This window comes from Eschrichtius robustus, chromosome 5, assembly GCF_028021215.1.
Source record: "Eschrichtius robustus isolate mEscRob2 chromosome 5, mEscRob2.pri, whole genome shotgun sequence".
In the NCBI taxonomy this organism is placed as follows: Eukaryota; Metazoa; Chordata; class Mammalia; order Artiodactyla; family Eschrichtiidae; genus Eschrichtius; species Eschrichtius robustus.
In genome coordinates, this window is record NC_090828.1 from 86,518,063 (window position 1) to 86,532,769 (window position 14,707).

Below are 14,707 nucleotides of genomic sequence, written 5' to 3' on the forward strand. Positions count from 1 at the left end.
AGACATATTGTTACATAGTAGTTGTGAGGGCGCAGGAGAGATCACTGGACTAGAAGTCAGAGGGGCTGATTCAAGGCCCAGTTTAGCCACTCAGCCTCTAAGGGCAGATCACCATTCTTTTGTATCTTCATCTGTGAAATGGTGAAAAAACAAAATAATACCCTGCCCATTTATCTTCAGGGTTTGTTATGCGGATCAAATGAGATAATAATGTTCGAAGAATATTTTGTAAACTGAAGAGTAAGATGCTATCGTGAGGTTAGAATTTGTGCTCTTCTTCTGTGTAACTCATTTGCTCTGAGATTTTTATTTTTAGGTTATTAATTTCTAGCCTTTAGTTTATCTCTTTTAAAATGTAAATAGAAGAGATGGCATGGAATTAATACTTAAATAAAAAAATGATGTTTAAAGAGTGTTTGGCCCACAGCTACAATATGCTGCTACGTTTGTTCTTCAGTACATGTGGTTCATAGTGATCAGAAGAAATGATAGTGTGGATGTCATTCACAGATTTTTGGTTTCTGTTTAACTTATTTCAGTTCTGATATCAATTTTGAGTTATAGTTAAACAGCAATCATTAAATAATTATTTTATTACTTAACAAATAATTTAATAAAAAATAATAAATAGTGGGTAGTAATAAGGAATTAAAATAGTGGTCATATTTATATTTCTGTAATTAGAAAAAGTAAATTAATAATTCACAGTTTATTCATTTTCTTCAACTAACATTTGTGTAATGACTCCTATTTTGTAAGGTACTTTCCTAGGTACTTGATTTGAAAGTGTGTAAAAAAATGCTGTGTTTATGAAAAAGGTAAAATGGAGGGTGGCTAAATTGCACCCTTATCTAGTAAAGACTGAATAACGTATTAAAGAGAAAAAAAGGTGTACATTTGTCTCATGGATCTGAACGTTTTGACAATACCTGTTGCTATTTCTTTTTTTTAAAGAAAAGCAGCACTTCATACCTATGATAAAATGACTGTAATTTTCTAACACAAAGTAGTTATTTCACATGTACAGTATCATCTCTTTGTTTAAACCCGGAAGAAAAGAATTATGTGAATGTCTGAACATGCAGAAATGTCTCACTTTAATTTTAATGAAAGAATAACAGCTGAAAATCCTGACTGCCAAAAATATTTGTTAAACGGAAATAAATGTTCAAATATATTTTCTTCGAGTTGATATGAATTTTAGTAAACATACTAAGTTTCTTTTCTTGTTCACAATAGAAATGGCCATTTCAGGTCACTGGCCACCACATTAGTGCAGATTATTTACCTGGAATATATCTTTAAAACTTGTTATAAATGTGCTTGAAAGCTTTTTATTAGTCGGTAAAATTTTTGAAGAGACTTTATGTATATTAGTTTTGCTTTTTTTTTTTTTTTTCTGTAGAAATAGGCTTTCTTTATTTCTTTCAAAAACCTCTGAATACACTTCTACCTTTGCTAATTGGGGCTGAAGATAAAATACACTGCAGGTGAATTGGAGAAATAGTTTGCCCAGCTTGTTGCAGAGAGAGAGACCTAACCTGCTCATTTGATTTCCTTCCCTTTTTTAGACATTCTATTTAGGTTATTTCTTATACCTGTAAAGAGTTAAGCAAAGCTAAACACTCTTAACTACTCAAATCCTGCTCCCCACTTACCCCCTTCCAGACCATTCTAAATCTTCTTTCATCCATTTCTTTTGCCCTTCACCTTCAGTATTTTACAGAGCAGCTCATTAAGTAACAAACAATTCTGAATAGCTATTAATAATGTTTTACTTTTTGTCACTGCTAAGCAGTGTTACCTGTTCAGTTACACTTGGACAGAATTAATAATAGCGAGGAAGTGGTCATTCTGTGAGTGGATCAGTGGATGAGAGGAAAAACAAAAAAATTTGTAAAGTAACTTAATTAACTCATGGATTTTTGAGCAGCTGAAATTCAAAAGCAAATATGTTAGGGTTATTTTGGTATCTTATGATATTTAATATTGCCCATTTCTTGAAGTTTTATAAGCAAAGGTCATCGTAAATTTGCACAGGAAGTATTTTATTATTATTTCTAAGTTCCCTGAGGGCAGAGGCTTTGTCTTTTTTCACAACTATTCCCAAGGTCTAATTCTCTTAGTGTTCAGTAAATATTTGTTGGATGAATGAATAAATAATACTAAGAAGTATCAATAAAATTCATAAGATATATAATCTTTGCTATGTGCAGTATTCCAGTTGTATTTATTTACGGATAAGAGATACATAGAAAAACAATGCTAGCTGGATTTGTAGCATATAAGACATTATTTAGCAGTTGCATTACATGCTTTGCAAGGTTATACGTCCTATTTTCTTTTTCTTCTTTCTTCCTTGCTCTACCCATTATACTGCCCTGCATGTAGTAGCTGCTCAATACTTTTTAAAATGTTTTATGAGTACAGTGCTTTACTTTAGTTGAAATACTTCATGCTTGTTATATAATTACCTGTTTAGTACAGTGGAGAAGGTGGCTGTTTTAGTGGTTTTCACTTTTCTCTTTTGGATTCTTTTTCAAGTAGCAAAAGATGTAGCTGTAATGAGTTTGAAGCACATGAGGCAGAACTTAAAGTGATAAGTAGAAGCTATAAAATGGAAATACTGAGACTTTCCTTTTACCAGGGTACAGTGGCAATACGCAGAAAATGGTTACTGGTATTTAGTTTATTAGCAGAAAAACTTAAGTTGGGGGAATACAAATGCAATGAGGAAAAAAGGTTTCATTAGACATGAACTTCCTATAAGCTGTTAAAACCCAGGACCTTTTTGGAAGTGTACAGATTATGATGACAGAAGAGAACAGTGGAGGAACAATACTGATTTATAATCCCTGGAGGTTTACCTGTTGACTTGGCAGTGATGCCAGTTTACATGGTTTACTTTCTAGAAATAGTTTATCACTGTTTTTTTCAGGTAGTATTGCTTGACCTTTGTAGCCCTTTTGAGCATTTTCAGCCATTCCATAGAAGGCTACCCTCCTAACTCTTCCTCTTTGTATTTTAATTATTTACCATATTCCTTCCACATCACTGAAAACTTTACTTTTATCATTGTCTAGTTTTTGGAAATGTCATCAATTTGACCGTCCTCTTGTCCATTGCTCTCTAGTAAATGTCTTTCTTGTCAAAGAAAACCCTGAATATCTTTCAATTCAGTTCAATATGCAGTTGACCCTTAACAACTTGGGGTTACCCCCTGCAACTTGAAAATCTGAGATAACTTTACAGTTGGCCCTCCATATCTGCAATTCCACATCCAAGGATTCAGCTAACCGAGAATCGAGTATTACTTATTTTTGTACATATTTATTGAAAAATAATTCACTGATAAGCGGGCCCATGCAGTTCAAACTCGTGTTGTTCAAGAGTCAACTGTACTATATTTCTGTGTTTTCTGCCTTTTATAATCATCTATTTATCACTTAACTGGAGTAAATTAGGATTGTTATCAATGGCATTCTCAGTGGCAAATTTAATATCTTTTTTCCCGCTACTTCTCTCAGCCCTTTCTTGCTTTTGATTCCTTTAACCACTCTCTCTTTCTTGGCATTAATTTTGACCTCAGCTTGAGGGGCAGAAACCTTCTTGACCTCTTTTAGGTCACTCTGATTACTTATTATTTCGTAGCCTGATGTCATTTCTGCTTTCCACTACTTTTAAATTATAGCACTGTCCTATGTCTGGTTGTAAACCTTTTGTTTGACTGCCAGTTATTTTTCCAACAAACAAATTCTTACTCATATTGTTAAGGAATGATTGCCTGGTCCTTTCCTTGTGATGATACTATCCATCTTAAGTATACTCTCCATTTTGGTCAAGATAATTTGCTTACTATAGGCACATTGCATTTCCTATTTTTGATTTGAATGAGTGGCCACATTATGGAAAAATTTAAACATATACAAAAGTAGAGGGAATAGATAATGAACCTATTTACCCTTTAACAATTATAAATAAACGGCCAATCTGGTTCTATCTGAACTCCGCCTAGCTCTTTCCCACTCCATTTTTTTTTTTTTTTTTTTTTTTTTTTTGGCTCAGCTGCACAGCATGTGGGATCTTAGTTCCCCGACCAGGGATCGAACCCATGTCCCCTGCATTGGAAGCACAGAGTCGTAACCACTCGGACCACCAGGGAAGTCTCCCACTCCACATTTTATTGAAGCAAATTCCTGACATTCCATTTATAGGCCTACATATTTCATTGTGTATCTCTAAATGATAAAATCTCTTAAAAATAAAACATCACTGTAGGGTGATACCATTATCACCCTAATAAATCCTAAGTAATTCCTCAATATCATTAAATATTTCTTAACCTTAAAATACTATATTTGCTGTAAAACAGGACCCTCTTATGTGATAAAGAGGAGAGAAAGCAATTTCCCAGGGCCCAGAGCATGCTCAGGATGCTATGTACTAAATGGCTGCCCAGTAGAAGCTTCCTTTTTGCCCAGAGAGCTGAAGTCTGGTGCTTCTTATTTGAGAAATGATTAGTTGGTGTTGATTTAGTGGCTCACTTAGTATCTTTAATGCTTTGTACTCACTTAACTTTTTATTCCTACATCTTATAGGTTGCATTGCAGTGTATAAATAGTGCCCTCTGGAGTTGTGAGAACAAAGCCTGCACTGCCATGCGGGGGCAGCCCTGTCTATAGAGGGGCCCTGGGCATCAACATTTATATTTAAATATCCTGCAAGTCTTTCTAAAGTGCAAGCGGGGTTGGGAATGCTGGTCTAAAATATACTGTCTGGGCTTAGTACAAATAATAGTATTATCTATTATACTTTATCTTCACCAGTTCAAGATTTTAAGTATAAATATAACTCAGTAACTCTCTTAGCTTTGTTTCACTTGCTGGGTATTTCCTTTCTTTTTGTTTCGTTACTTTTAAGAGATAATTATAGTAGTATGAAACATTCTGTCCACATAAAAGCTTATTGAAGAGGTTAAATGTTCTTGCTAATTAAAGAAAACTAACTGGACAGATTGTTGTTTTGTATTAGTAATTTTAATTATTTTTTAATCAGAGCATAAAAATTTTTTTTAGGAATGCTGCTGTTTTACATTTTTTTTTTATTTTCACTACTTGAGCGATTTAAATAGTCAGATAATTTTTGTTTTTTTGAATAGTTGATTATGCTTGGTCTGTAGTTGGGACAGAGACAGGATGTAATAATTCTTGCAGTGTCATGAAGTTTATAACCCTCCGTACATATCCATACCTTACCTACCCCTAAATCATCTACCTTTCTTTCTTCCTATCTCTGTGTGTACATGTATGTATAATTATGACATTTACCATTTACAAAAGTATTCAGCATAATGTCATTAATTTTCTTTTCCCTCTTGTGTGGTAGATTAATATATATGTCAAATCTCACTTTCTAGGAAAGGAAACTGACATGTTCAGAAGTAAAATGGTTTGTCTATTTTCAAAAATCAAATTAGTAAATTAGAAATGGTTATGATAGTAGCCTGTAGTTTATCCTGTTCAAAAGCACTACTTTTCAATGTCATGAAAGCTTAAATTTTTAAAAAATATTAGGTGTTGCCAGTCCTTTGGTTTCACTAAAATAACATATTTCTTGGAATTCTTTTAATAACTGTTTTTATTTGCCTGGCTATCTCTTATTGTACTGATGTGACCAACTATATTAATTTCTTAAGGTTTCTGTAACAACAGAATTTATTCTGTCACAGTTGTTGAGGCTAGAAGTCCAAAATCAGTGTTGGCAAGACTTGCTTCCTCTGAAAGGTCTAGGGAAGAATCCTTTCTTGCCTCTGCCTAGCTTCTGGTGGCTTCCCGCAATCTTGGGCATTTCTTGGCTTGTAGGTGCATCACTCCAATCTTTGCCTCTGTTGTCACATGACCTTCTTCCCTGTGTATATCTCTTTGTGTCCCTTCCCCTTTTTATAAGGACAGAAGTCATTGGCTATAGAGCCCGTACTAATCTAATCTAGTATGACCTCATCTTAACCTGAATACCAGGGGTTAGGACTTGAATATCTTTTTGGACAACACAGTTCAACCCACTACACCAGCATCCTTGAATTCACTATGTCATATGGTGCCTGTTACAGTCTAGGCTTTTATTAAATTTTTGTTAAATAAAGGACTGCCTGGTACCATCATGTACATATAATAAACCATAATATAGTCATTCATTCTGGAACCATTGCAGTAAGAGATCATATGGTCCATTCCCTCCATAACAAAGTGTGATGTATTATCTTCAGTTTGTTGGTAAAAGCAACAAAAAAAGCTTCAGTGACTTAACTATAATCACATAGGTAGTTGTCCATGGGGTACTATGGGCAAAATGTTAATTATTTGCCTCCCATTATAGAGTCTTTTGTGGTACTACTTTTTTTCTTACTAATTAGTGTTTTTAGATATTAACGCCTGACATTGAGATAATATGACAGTTATTAACATAGTAAAGACTTTAAAGCTCTTCTAATCAAACTGCTGTCATTTTACAGCTGAGGAAACAGAGGTCTGGAAAGGTTAAGTGAGCTTTCGAAAACAAGGGGTAGGTGATGACATTTCTGGGTGGGTCCTGAGTGTTTAGTATTGAATTCTATAATGTGAATCTAATGTGGCAAATTTGATAGCACCTAGAGGACTATCAATGAAAATAGTCCTCTGTTTTCATTGATAGTCCTGTTACTGATGAAAATCAGCAACAGGCTGGAAAATAAATACTGGAAGAATTGGAAATAATTTAGAGGCAAAGGTAAGGGATGATTTAATGAATCAGTAATATTCTCTTGCTACTGAAGGCAAATGGAGAAAAACAGGCTCAAACAAGAGATGCAGACTCAGGTTTGTCTTCCAGCTGGAAACTCTGACAGTGGGATTGTTAAGAATTGTCTTGGGGCATTTGAAGAGGAATGAACTCTGCCCTCCTCGTTCAAAACAAAATGAAAGCAAAACCCACGCAGATCCACTTACTAGTTTGGGCTTACCTGGAAACTTCATTTTTTTTCAGATCCACTTGTTTCCATACTTTGCTTCTTGACTCAGTCCGCTTCAGTGCTTCCTCCTCAGAATGCAACTTTAAATTTATTTTACAAGGAGAGACTTCTACCCTCTACCATCACAGTCTCTGAAATCCTTGAACCTATGGCTCGTCAGTGCCTGGTTTTTATATCTTGAATAGTTGTTCCCTATGAAACAGGACATGATGTAAATGGTGTCTCTTAAATTTCTGATCTTCAGATTACAACATAATATTCATACATCAGACTTCCTATAGATGCATCAAGGTTTTGTTTCTTCAGTAGGATCCTTGATGCCTTCTAAGAGCTGAGGGTAGAAGCAATAACTCAGCACTCTTCCCAGCTTTATTGATTCATCCTCTTCTGGGTTTTGGCATGGATTAGGGCAGTTGATGGATTTTCTAGCTGTGAATGAGCATCCTGTCTCAACTGATCTGAATACCCTGTTGAATAGGTTCTCTGACTGACTTTTCTCCTTTATTGGTTGCTCTGGCAAAATTATGCTGCCTACCTTCAACTTGTATATAACTATATGCTCTTTTCCACCAACATCTTTCTTTTGTCTACAGTCTTCTCTTTTGACAAATATAAGCAATTATAAGCTCATAGGTTTTTGTTTTACTTTATTTTAAATATTAAAATATAATCTAACCTCTTTTCTCCCATGGGCTTTTACAAACTCTCTGAAAACAAGAAACAAATAATTAAGTCTTGCTTATTAGTGGCTGTACATACAAGTGGCTTTCCTTGGCTTGGAAAGGAAGACAGTTCAGTTGGCAATCAGAAAGTCTTTAAAGCTGCCTATTCTTGTTGCACCCAGTCAGAATTTCTTAACACCAACCAGTGTTTAAAATTTCATGGCAGTGGCTCTGGAGACTTCAGGGGAGAATGGTTATTAGCACTCTTTCTGGTTGTCAAACAGGGTAGCCATTGCTACGTTTTGGATAAATTAAGGAAGAAGTGGACATGATGGAATAATATGAGCCAATTCAAAATACCAAGTATCTAGCTGTGTGTCTGATGGAAAAGTTAGAGAAATTCTGCATTACTTGATTCTACTTTGTAGGGTGTCAGCATTGATTTTCTCTTTAAAATAACAACTAATCAAGAGTTATGCGGACCCCCAGTGGATGATTATGATCATCAATACAGAACCATGTATGGCCTAATATATTTACCCTCAGTGTTGCCGTTTATTAGCCGTACCATTTCTGGGAAATTGCTTAACTTTTGTGAGCCTCAATTTTCTTATCTCTTAAAATGGGACTAATAATAATGAAGTGGTATTGTGAAGATGAAATTAAACCAAATGAGATAATGTATGTAGGAGCCCAACATAGTACCTGGCACAATGTGAGTGCTTCATAAATAGTAGAGTACTTCTTTTTTTTTAAATTTTAATTGCTAGTGGGAAGCAGCCGCATAGCACAGGGAGATCAGCTTGGTGCTTTGTGACCACCTAGAGGGGTGGGAGGGAGATGCAAGAGGGAGGGGATATGGGGATATATGTATACGTATAGCTGATTCACTTTGTTATACAGCAGCAACTAACACAACAATGTAAAGCAATTATACTCCAATAAAGATGTTAAAAAATTAATTTATTTTATTTACTTTTGGCTGCGTTGGGTCTTTGTTGCTGTGCGCGGGCTTTCTCTAGTTGCGGCTAGCGGGGGCTCCTCTTTGTTGCGGTGCTCGGGCTTCGCATTGTGGTGGCTTCTCTTGTTACGGAGCATGGGCTCTTGGTGCGCGGACTTCGGTGGTTGTGGCTCGCGGGCTCTAGAGTGCAGGCTCAGTAGTTGTGGCGCACGGGCTTAGCTGCTCCATGGCATGTGGGATCTTCATGGACCAGGGATCGAACCTGTGTCCCCTGCATTGGCAGGCGGATTCTTAACCACTGCACCACCAGGAAAGTCCGTAGAGTACTTCTTTATGTTTGTTTAGCGCTGTACAATTTTCTCACATACTGTATCACCCCATCTTTCAAATGAAACTCTGAAGCTGTCAGGAAGGCTGGTGATAGCGTCATTCTTGAATATGAGAAATTTAAGTTTCAGAGAGTGATTAGTTCAGTATCATATGGCTATTTATACTTAGGTTTTCTGATTCCTAGACCAGAGGCACTGGCCTTTTTCCCCACTTTATTTAAACTTCTAACTTATTTATTCCCTTATTTAAGCTTGTAGCTATAGGTATAAGGGGTTAAGGGAGCCAGTGCTTTAATGGAATTCTTGGTGCTTTTAAGTCTGTATGCAAATGACATAGCCTACTTAAAGGGCTTTGGAAAATAATTTAAAATGCTAAACAAACATAAAAAATTGAATGTTTCTTTTAATTGTTTTAAGTTATTGCATTTATTCTCTTAATAGTCACATTTTCTTTACTTGGTGGTAAATTAGAAACATCTAAAAAACAATCAGTTCCAAAAAAGAAAAGAACTTCCTGTAGCCATTTTTCTGTTCTAATTACCGTATTAGCCTTGTTTAAATATTCTCTTAATAGCAAATTCTGTATTGCTCCTAAGGCTTTTGTTGAAGAATTCCTGAGAATTATAGTTCCTTATTTTTTGTTGGAGGAACTAATTTTATTAACATGTGGCAATTAAACTGACACTAGGAATTATGAGCAGATAATGTGGGGCATTGCGAAATTATCTTTTTTTTTAAAGTTCAGTGAAAGAAAACATTTCCAATAATTGTTAACAACTGTAGAAAATCCTGTGAAAAATTGATGGAAAGTACTCCACTCTTCTACCATATCTGGGATTTAAAAAAAGAAAGATTGGACTACTTAGTGCAGTATACTCACTCTACCTCTGTAAACTTCCTTCAATGTGAAGAACTTGGGCAGGTGTTATTAATAAAAAATAATAATAAAAAAACCCCTTCTATTTTAAATAAGGATGCTATTCTGCCAGCTTTTAAACTCACACATACTCTCTAACTTATCCCAGCTTTTGCTCATCTGGTCTTTAAATGGCTCCTTTCATGTGGTCAGCCCACGAGTCGTGCGTACTGCCTCTCAATCACGCTGCTATACGTCGCCATCATGAGGGTGGTTTGCATGATTTGCATTTCCTGTACTGTTTGAGCTTCAATGAGCTCCAAGCGCCACGTATGAAGAAACCACTGCCAAATAATGCAATGATTTTAGTCGAACCAGATGAGCTTGTGCTGGAGTCAGGCTACCAAGTGGAGTGGGGAGGGGAAGGGGTGTTGCCAGGATTTCCTGTTAAAAAAGGATTCCTCAAGATGTCCATACATGCAAGATGTGAATTTCTTAGCAAATCTGGCCATGGAATATAAGGTTACTTTTGGGAAGATAGGGCTGAAGTGCTGTGATGAATAACCATATATATGTTACTCTTAGAAAATTAAGCGTTTTAGATCTTAGTATTACATCATGCTGCCAATGTAATTATTTATTGTGACAATAATAGATTTTGATGACATTAATTTTCTAACCATACAGAGATAAATTTAGTCAAAATTAAATTAAAGGCATTGATTACTTGTCCCCTTGTCCTGTAAAAGAAAGCTTGTATTTTATTTAAAAAATGATCAATAAATGCTGTCGGACAACTATTACAGAAATGGCATAGTAGTGGGCCAATGAATAGCTACTAAAGTGGGGAAGGAAAAAAAAAAAAAAAAAAAAAACCACATGTACCAGATACTAGTCTTCATGAAAAACATAGACAGATGGGGAGACAGACCTATATGATGCCACAAATAGATGAATATCTTGTAAGCATTTCAAACAAATGTTGAAAGATCCAGTGAAATTTTAAAAGTTGGTTTAAAAGTATATCTTGTGCTTATAAATAGTGTGTTTATTCTGCTCACCTGAAACCCAACCTGTAAATTGTTCATGAAATATTTTATCAATATTAAGCAAAAATAATGCAGACTGAAACTATATATAACGACAGAGATATTAAAAAGCATCTCAATAATAGCACTGACTTTAATTTTTCTTAGACTTCTTACACTCAGTTATGGTGTTATTAATACCTACAAGAAAAACTTCAGCAGTAATCCTGTTAATCATTAATTAATAATAGTCTCAAAGATTTCCCTTTCTTATATACAGACAATTGAAGGATATTCTCTTTTCCTACATAATGTATACGTCATAAAAAAGTACCTGATAACTATCTGTGGATGCTACTCTATAGTTTTTAGTTTAGTACCAGTTCACTAGATTATATCTTACCAGCTAATCAGTGTCTGTCATGCATGCTGTACAGCAGTTTTAAGATATTCTACAGAGGAAGCTTCAAAGCCACAGGTACTTACTGAGGAAGTTACTGCATATTTATTTAAGAAAAGGTATGCAAATTATGTGGATGAAAAAATAATGTATTATTATGTCTAACATAAAGTGGTTTTGTATGTTGCATGTATTACGCAGTCATCTAAGCCTAAAAACATTTTCATGTGATGATGATTGTAGTGTTAAAGGTCAGTCTGTACTACCTTTTTAATTCTCTTTTATACTTTCTTTGTTAATTTCCACTTTTAACACTAATCTTACTTTGATATATGACTTCATCCTTATCTAATGCTCAGTTTGGCACTATTGGATTGTTACTAGATTATCTGCCATGGGAAATCTTGAACCAGGGAGCACTTTTTTCGAAGAGCCTGAATTTGAAGGAGGAAAACTTTGCCCTCCAGAGCTCTTTCAAGTATTCAACTTGATGTGTTCACTGATAATATTGGAATGTTGCATCTTAAGTAATGTCATAGCTGTTATATAAATTATCAAAGTTATTACCGCTTATTTGGTAAATTAGTTTTTAGAACATTGAGCTTATTGTTGGAGATTTTAGTTTTATGTAAATATACTTGAATAATGAATAATATTGTACCAACCTTTCTTTGAACATTCTTCCTGGTTACTTAGTTCCTAAGAAACTATTTTTTGAGTCTAAAAATAAGTTGTATTTTTAGATGCTTAATCCCATGGGGGAAAGGAACACATTTTGCATCACTTGTCTTTAATTTATTAAACAATTCTGTAATGCACTCTGTGCAGAGATCATGAAAACCACCGGCACACATTTTTGTGACCTCACAACATAAGCTGCACTCTTGTGTCAATCCCGGCAAATGTGTTTATAAAGATTCCAGCAATAATAGTCTTGTGACTAAATAAGAAGCAGAAGCTAAAGCTAAGACCAGACAGATACCTATCGGTTTCCTTGAGTTTAATCTGATTAAAACATGGCTCTCAAAAACATTAAATACAGTGTCATGTCAGAGAGGTGGTATATGATAAATATAGTTCATGACAGGAAATCATTATTAAAACAACATTACTAGTGAATCTGTTATGGAAATTTCCCTGTAATTTAGTTAAGGTTCCCCCATTTTTCACCTCCAGTGCATCACTATACTTTTCTGCTTTAATGTTAAGTATGTAATTTTCTGTTGACTGAAAGGCAGTTTTCCTACTTTTAAATACCACATGTCTTTATTGTTATCACCAATCAAACATGAACTGACTCTTCATTTCAACTAGAAAAAAACTATATGCAGAGTGAAAGAGAATCCATACTGGTCATTGGCCACCAAGACCTAAACACCACAAACCTAAAGGCAGCAACCACCTGGCTTTTCACAAGGCCGAGCAGTTGTTTCAAGTAAGAAACATAGCAACTTGGTTGAATCCCAGATTTTTAATAGCCATCTGAATTTAAAAGTAGTAATTATTTGATTTAAAAAAGTTGAGAACTTCATATCTAACATTATCAAAATTATATCCTCTCTACTGTTTGCTTTGAGGAAATACGGGTACAACGTTAGTCAATATAACCCATATATTTGTAGCTAAACTCTAAGTACTCTAATTTTTTAACAGTTCAGAAAGCATTTTTTAAAAAGAAATATTTTTACAAGGCAAGAGGATTATTTGGCTGACTTACATTAATGAAACATTTTGGCACACATTAAAGATTTCATCAAGCTATTACAACCACCCCCAAAAATCTTGGTTTCCATTTAAAATGTCACCAGTGTGGAAAAAATACCATCAGTCAAATTGCATATCTTCTAACTGAAGGGGAAAAAAAAAAGTAAAAAAAAAGAAACAAACAGTGAGCTTCCAGTGCATTTTTGGCTTCCCTTAAGGAATTCTGACTTAGATATGGTCAGTTATCTGTGGCCTTAAGATTATCTTTTTTCTCTTTGTTCCATTGTATGTTTTCATCTTCACAGGAATAAATCCACTGAGCAATATTCCTAACTTTATGTTCTTCTAGTCAGACACTGGGAATGCTTCCGTTCCTGTGAGTGAGAACAGTTAAAAAAATTATTTTTCTGAAGAAACATAGGGACCCCACTTTACAACAAAGAACTACAAAATTGCATATCATTCTTTTCTGCTCTCTTTAAAATTATTCTTAGAACTCAGTGGGAACAAAGACCCCCTTCACAGGAAACTTAAACACTAAATCCTTCTTATGAGTTTAATCCAGGAAGAAACCTGTGTGCTAGTTGTGGAAACAGTACTGGGACCCTTATGCATTAAGATTTAGCCCCTTTCCAAGCAATAGGTGTGGAAAACTAAGTGGCTGTTGCCTAACTATGCTCCCTGAATTCTGTAGGTGATTCTTGTCTAGTGGTCTTAGGCCTTTCTCTAATCTGTTTTTGTATCAGTACTAATTCACCTTTGAGGTCGGGCAGGTGTCCTAACCCACTCTGTGCTCATATACTCATGGAGTAATGGGATGGCTTTCTACTATTAGCTACCTTTAGGAACGTTCATCTTCATTGCCTCATGCACCTGGTGTAGAAGAAGATACCTAAACCACATTAGAAAATCAAGATTAAACATGAAAATATTTGGAGGTTTGGCATCGAATGTGCTAGTAGCATGCATGCAACTCTACAATAAAATCACATGTGTTTTATAATACAGTTCTTTCACAGTAATACTACTTCAGTATCTTCTAAATTTCCTCATCAGTGGTTTATTTATAAGCCATGCCAGAGATCACTATAATAATAACATACTAGCCTCCCATAACCATTCTGTGTAATAGGAAAGCTTAAGTAAAGTGGCAGTGAATATTCCCCAAACAATTGTGTAAGCAAAGCATAATTATATTCAATTAACATATATAGAAATGTACTGATAGAGATTAAGTTATTTGTGCAAGTTTAGGCTACATTTAAGTGGCAGGCAGGAGAAGAACCCGGGTTTTCTGGCTTAAGCTCTTTCTATTCCACTGTCAACAAAGGAATATTCTGTATTACCTGAAAATGAAAGGATTGTTTCACCCAGAAGCTACACAGGTACTTTTGCTGTCAAAGTGACCTTAATCTGGGAGACTTTTAGTTCAGGCTCTCTGGCTGGTTGAGGGTAATCTGAAAGACTTAGTGTATTTAAGTATCCCTGTTTTTCTAATTCACTTACTCAAAATGCCAGCTTTGATGACAATTAATGAGGGAAACTGTAGGGAGATAATGTGTTCCTCTGACTCTTCCTTCTTTTTACCATGCAGCCAGAAGTCACCAGTTAGGGAACAGGGAGAGATGTGAATGGAATACTAGCCTTCTGATATGATGTGAGTCATTATGGAAAATGTGGCAAGCTTGGATCCAACTTCCTGCTCCTTGTTGACTCTTCCACCTTCAATGGACTCATCTCTAGTATCCAACCCCATTCTCT

The 14,707-nt window shown here is 35.2% G+C and overlaps 1 protein-coding gene across 15 annotated transcripts in view; it reads left to right on the forward strand.

Annotated features, from left to right (window-relative positions):
* GTDC1 (glycosyltransferase like domain containing 1) overlaps window positions 1-14,707 on the forward strand; it is a 463,274-nt gene that overhangs the window by 166,614 nt on the left and 281,953 nt on the right. The window lies entirely within an intron of this gene.